This window comes from Bos grunniens, chromosome 14 (genome assembly GCF_055505025.1).
Source record: "Bos grunniens cultivar Pamir isolate PY7600 chromosome 14, Bosgru_T2T1.0, whole genome shotgun sequence".
NCBI classification, from domain to species: domain Eukaryota; kingdom Metazoa; phylum Chordata; class Mammalia; order Artiodactyla; family Bovidae; genus Bos; species Bos grunniens.
This window is the reverse complement of record NC_141178.1, coordinates 82,560,400-82,565,477: the sequence shown is the minus strand read 5'-3', so window position 1 is coordinate 82,565,477 and position 5,078 is coordinate 82,560,400.

Below are 5,078 nucleotides of genomic sequence, written 5' to 3'. Positions count from 1 at the left end.
CAGGGCAGAGCTGGGGATGAACCTTGGTGGCAGGTCCTGGTCGCATGCCCAGTCCCACCAGCTCTTTCTCCAGCAAGGAGCGCTGTCTGAGGGCCCTTGACCCCAGTCACCCTAGCACTAGCCCCAGGCCCCTCGTGTGGCCATCCAAGCGATGGGCCTCAGACTGTACCGTCTGCCTCCCTGTCCAGTCTGTATACCTCCTGTGCTCAATTCTGCTCCAATGCAAGAGCTGACAACTTGGGCGTGCCCTGTCCTGATGGCTGCCATTTCAAGTGCCGTCCCCTTTGCCTCCAGAGCTCTGGCATGGACTTGCCTTCAAGCTGGGTTGTTATCTGTCTACCTAGCCTCTTGGGCTCACCCTGGCAGTGCCAGTCGTCTGTGATCGTGGCTGAAGTGCCCAGCCCAGGACTGGACAGGCAGGTCGTGAGTCAGGTTTCCTAGAAGAGACGCTGCCAAAAGCCAACCTGGACATCAGGGTCAATGATACTCATCTGAGAGCACGAGGGATGGTGAACCCCTCTGGCATGAGGCTGGCCGGCCATAGAGAAGCCTCTAGAAGAAGGGTGTGGGGCCACCTCTCTCTCCCTTCAGTAGAGCCAGTCTGAAGTGCCCACTACCCTCTCACAGTGACCCACAGAGGGACCACCTTGATCTCAAGGCCCGAAGAGGTTTGAACCACTGAGAGCCAACTGGGATCCCCTCGTTGGCAGGAGCTGGCAGTCTGTCCCATCCCACCTAGGGCCAGGTGACACCCCAGGTAGAAAGTGGGCCCAGAGGCAGGATGAAGGGTGGTGGGGTCTCTCCACTCTCCCGCCCTCACCACCCCCAGTTCATCTGCTGAGGCACAGGCAGGCCGAGCAGGCAGCAAGGTGTGAGGAGTCGTGTTTCTGGCTGCACCAGCCCTGCCCCTACTGAGGGCTGGGGGGTCTCTCCACTCTCCCTGCCGTCAGTGAACCGCCCCCCAGGGCATCTGTTCAGTGCCAAGATCCCTGGAGGAGGACAAGAGCTGCACACCCCGTCACCACTCCAGTCCATCCGTGGCCAAAGAGGCCTGCGGCCGCCAGTGTGATATTCTCCCACCCCAGACAGGACTGTTGAAAGGGACCCAGAGATTCATGGAGGAGGGAGGAGGTTCCAGCCTCTGTGGTCACACAGGCACAAGCTGGAGCCCTCGCCCAGCACACAGGTCCAGCCTTCATTCCCTCTGAGCCCTGAGTTCTTCTTATGGCAATTCTATAGAATTACCATTTCGCTGGGCCCACTGAGGCACCGTGAGATGGGTTTTCGGGAAGTGCTGAGTTTTCTGGCTCAATGGGCACTCAACCTATCCGATCCTTCTCCCACCACTCAGTGGCCCTCCTCTGCAACGAGTGGAGCAAGTGTGGTGACAGGAAAGGAGTGAAAACCTAGTCCCCTCGTGGTGAGTGTGTGTCATTGTGCGGAGCTTGGCACATGTGGATGCTTGATTTTCACGGCAGCCCGAAGAGGCACGTGCTACCCTCATTCCCATTTTGCAGGTGAGAAAACCGGGGCTCAGAGAATTTGCTCATCTGGCAGAGTCTCATGGCGCTTCCATGGAAGGGGTACTGCCTGAAGCCGTGAGGACCGTCCGATCTCTAAGGCCCTCGTTAAGGAACTTGGTTTGGTAGTGCTCATGGGCATCGTGGAGACAAACTCCAGCTAAGCATCTCTGTCTGCTTTCCAGATTCTCTCCTGGATTTCTGTTTCTCCAGATTTCCGCTTTCAAGTCTATGGAGGGGCCCCTTTTTCTTGATCTGGCATGGAATTTCCCCTGTCTTGCTGGGTGAGGATCTGTCCGGCTCTTTCTGACAACCTTCCAGGTTATTGCAGTCTCGAGTCTGCTGTGTGATCCTCATGATTCTTGCGCCTCTTCGGGTCTTTCAGTGTAGCTGCAGTAGTGCCTTTAAGAAGCCCGATGCCAGGAACTGGAGCGCCCTCTGTGCTCCCTGCTGCTGGGGTCTGCCTCAGGGCCCTGCCATCTCTTGCCCAGCGCTGTCGCTGTCCTGGAGCCACTCTGTGCTCACTGCTCAGCCCGGGTTCTGGGCTGACTAGTGTCAAGCCTAAACCCCCCTGAGGGCCTTGTCTCGGTTCTCGGGAGGGAAAGGGGATCCGGGGCTTTGTTCTCATTCCACCTTGCAAAGCTAGGCTCGCTGCTCGCCTGATGGTGCTGAGGGCAGCTTGCCGTGTTGGTGTAGTGTTTTCAAGGTCTCACCTCCACGTGGGGCTCTGTGACAGCCTACAGGGGAGAGAAGGGAGGGGGTGGGAGTAGGTTCCAGAGGGAGGGAACCATGTATACCTGTGGCTGCTTCATGCTGAGATATGGCAGAAGCCAACACAACACTGGAAAGCAATTATCCTCTGATTAAAAATAAATACATTAAACAATACATGCAGTGACAGGTTTTTCAAGTTCAGCCTTCTTTTAAAAGCCTTGCCTCTCCGCGGGGTTCCAGTTGCGATTCCTAATCTCACTCTTGTCCTGTGCTTCAAGCCTTTCCCTGGGAAGTGGGGCCAGCAGACCTTAGGCTCAGTGGTTTGGCCCCAAGCCTCCCCTGGCGGCGCTGTACTGGCTTCCGTGCTCCCTCCTCCCTGCTCCTGGTCGTGCGTTGCTTCCGGGTCCTGAAGACATCCTGCCCTTTTACAAGCACAGAAATGCACTTTCTACATGTTCTGGATTATGTAGAGTTGCTGGAGTTGGGGGATTTTCAGAGTATTAGCTTGATCCTTGCTTGAACCTGAGGACCCTCAGTGGCTCATTTAAGCAGACAGCTGGTGTCTGGAAGCTTTCTGTTTGTGGCTGCCCTGGGGGATGACCGAGCATCCCACAACTGTCAGGTCTCCACAAAGTGTTTATCAGCTTTCTTGCGGGAGGAGTTGCCTACCTTACAGGAGGGGTCTTAGGTGTTTGTAGAACCCTGGACACTGGTTGGATTGCGGGCCAGTTTCAAATGGCTAAGTATCCCCTTTCATTGATCACTTAACACGTGCTTATCAATAGCCAAAAGTCTGTTCATCGTAAGGGGACAATGAGCCCATTAGTAGCATAGAAAAGAAAATTCACATCCTCCCCACCTCTATAGACACAGAGGAGCATTTAACCAAATTCAATACCATTGCTGTGCTAAGAGCTACGGCACAAACCAGGAGTGGAACAAGGGCATCTATGAGAACCCAGGGCTAACACCATAATTCATTGTGAAAAACAGGCTGCTTTCCTCCTCAGACAAGGAACACGAGGTCTGCTCTCACCACTGCCAGTCAGCCCAGTCCTGGAGGTTCTACCAGAGCAGTTTGGCAACTAGAAGTCATCCAGACAGAAGAGGAAGGAAAACTGTCTCTACGGATGGATCAGATGATCCTGCTTACAGACCACCCGAAGGAAATCACTTCAAAGGATGATTTCTAAGAAAGCTTGCAGCAGTATTTCAAGATCCAAGTGCCGGGTATAAAAATCTATTGCATTTCTCTTCACTTGTAATGACGAAGGAAACACATTCCATTTACAAGAGTGTCAAAAAGAGGGAAACACCTAGGAATTAGTTCAGCAACAGATGATCAAATCTGTCCTGGGAAAACCACAAAGCACCACCGAAGAAATGAAAGACGGCTAGAGTTGTAAAGCCTCCTGCATCCATGGGTCAGAAGAGAGCATATTGCTACCAGGACAATTCTCCTCACATCACTCTCAGGTTTGATGTAATCCCAGTGAAATTTCCGGGCTTCCCTGGCAGCTCAGGGATAAAGAATCCACCTGCAATGCAGGAGATCCAAGTTAATTCCCTGGTCTGGGAAGATCCCCTAGAGGAGGGCATGGCAACCCATTCCAGCATTCTTGCCTGGAGAATCCCATGGACAGAGGAGCCTGATGGGCTACAGCTCATAGGGCTGCAAAGAGTCAGACATGACGGAAAGTACTGAGCACACATGCGTGCTCTGAAAACTCCATGTTCATCTGTGTAGAAAGTGCCAAGTTGATTCTGAAATTCACATGGAATGCAAGGAACCTAGATGGCCAGTGTAATCCTAAAAAAGAATGACAAGGCAGGAGGACTCGCGTTTGCTGATTTCTAAGCTTACTGCATAGCAAACTGCTCAAGACAGGATGCTACTGGCACAAAGACAGACCAATGGACTTGAACACAGCGTCCAGAAATGAAATGATATGTCTGTGGTCACTTGAGTTTTTACAGAGGGGCTAAGGCCATTCAACAGGGAGCATCTGTTTTCGAGGAATGTTGCTGGCACAACTTTCTAGCCACGTGGGAAAAAAAGGTGGACCTCTACCTCATTCAGACAAGAACCGACTCAAATGCCCAAAGACTTAATCATAAGAGCTAACAGTGTAAAGCCTCAGAAGAATACACGAAGCGAATTCTTCATGATCCTGGATTTGGCGAGATTCTTAAATTGGCAGCGAGTGCTGTTAAAAATGTGAATTTGAGGCACTGCTTTATCTCAGTCATTTCAATTCAGGGTGATTTAAAGGAGTAGAAGGAGGAAGAGAGCAACAATGGTCTGAGTTTCTGTTCCGTCAACACCTTTTTCTGATGCTGACCTTGGGAGCACGGAGCGTGACAGCAGTCGCCTGGACTTCTGTACCTGCCACTTCAAGGCAGTCAGAGGCTGGCCTTAGGGCCCTCACCCTCCTAATAGGCAGCATCTGGAGAAACCTTCCGTCACTCTTAGGAAGCCAGGCGCCACCGTGGGAGATGGCTCGAGTCGTGCAGAAGGTGTCTGACGGCAACAGGGCGATGTGCAGGGCGATGCACAGTCTCCATGGCAGCTCTGCCTGTCCTCATTCCACTGCTCTGCCAAGCACACTCTCGACTTCCGCCATCCCCACCTGAAGACTGGGAGCGTGCAGGCTCGGGTGCCTCAGGGGCATGTGGTCTGAGCAAACCTGGGGCCGCTCTTTAGGTGGGCATGTAGACCAGGCCCTGTGACGCTTTTGCTGTTACTAAAATACTCCACCTCTGCTCACTAAAGTGGCAAGAGGTTGTGTGAGGTGACACCTACCGAAGGGAAGAAAGATCAAACGTTAAAACCACAAAGAAATC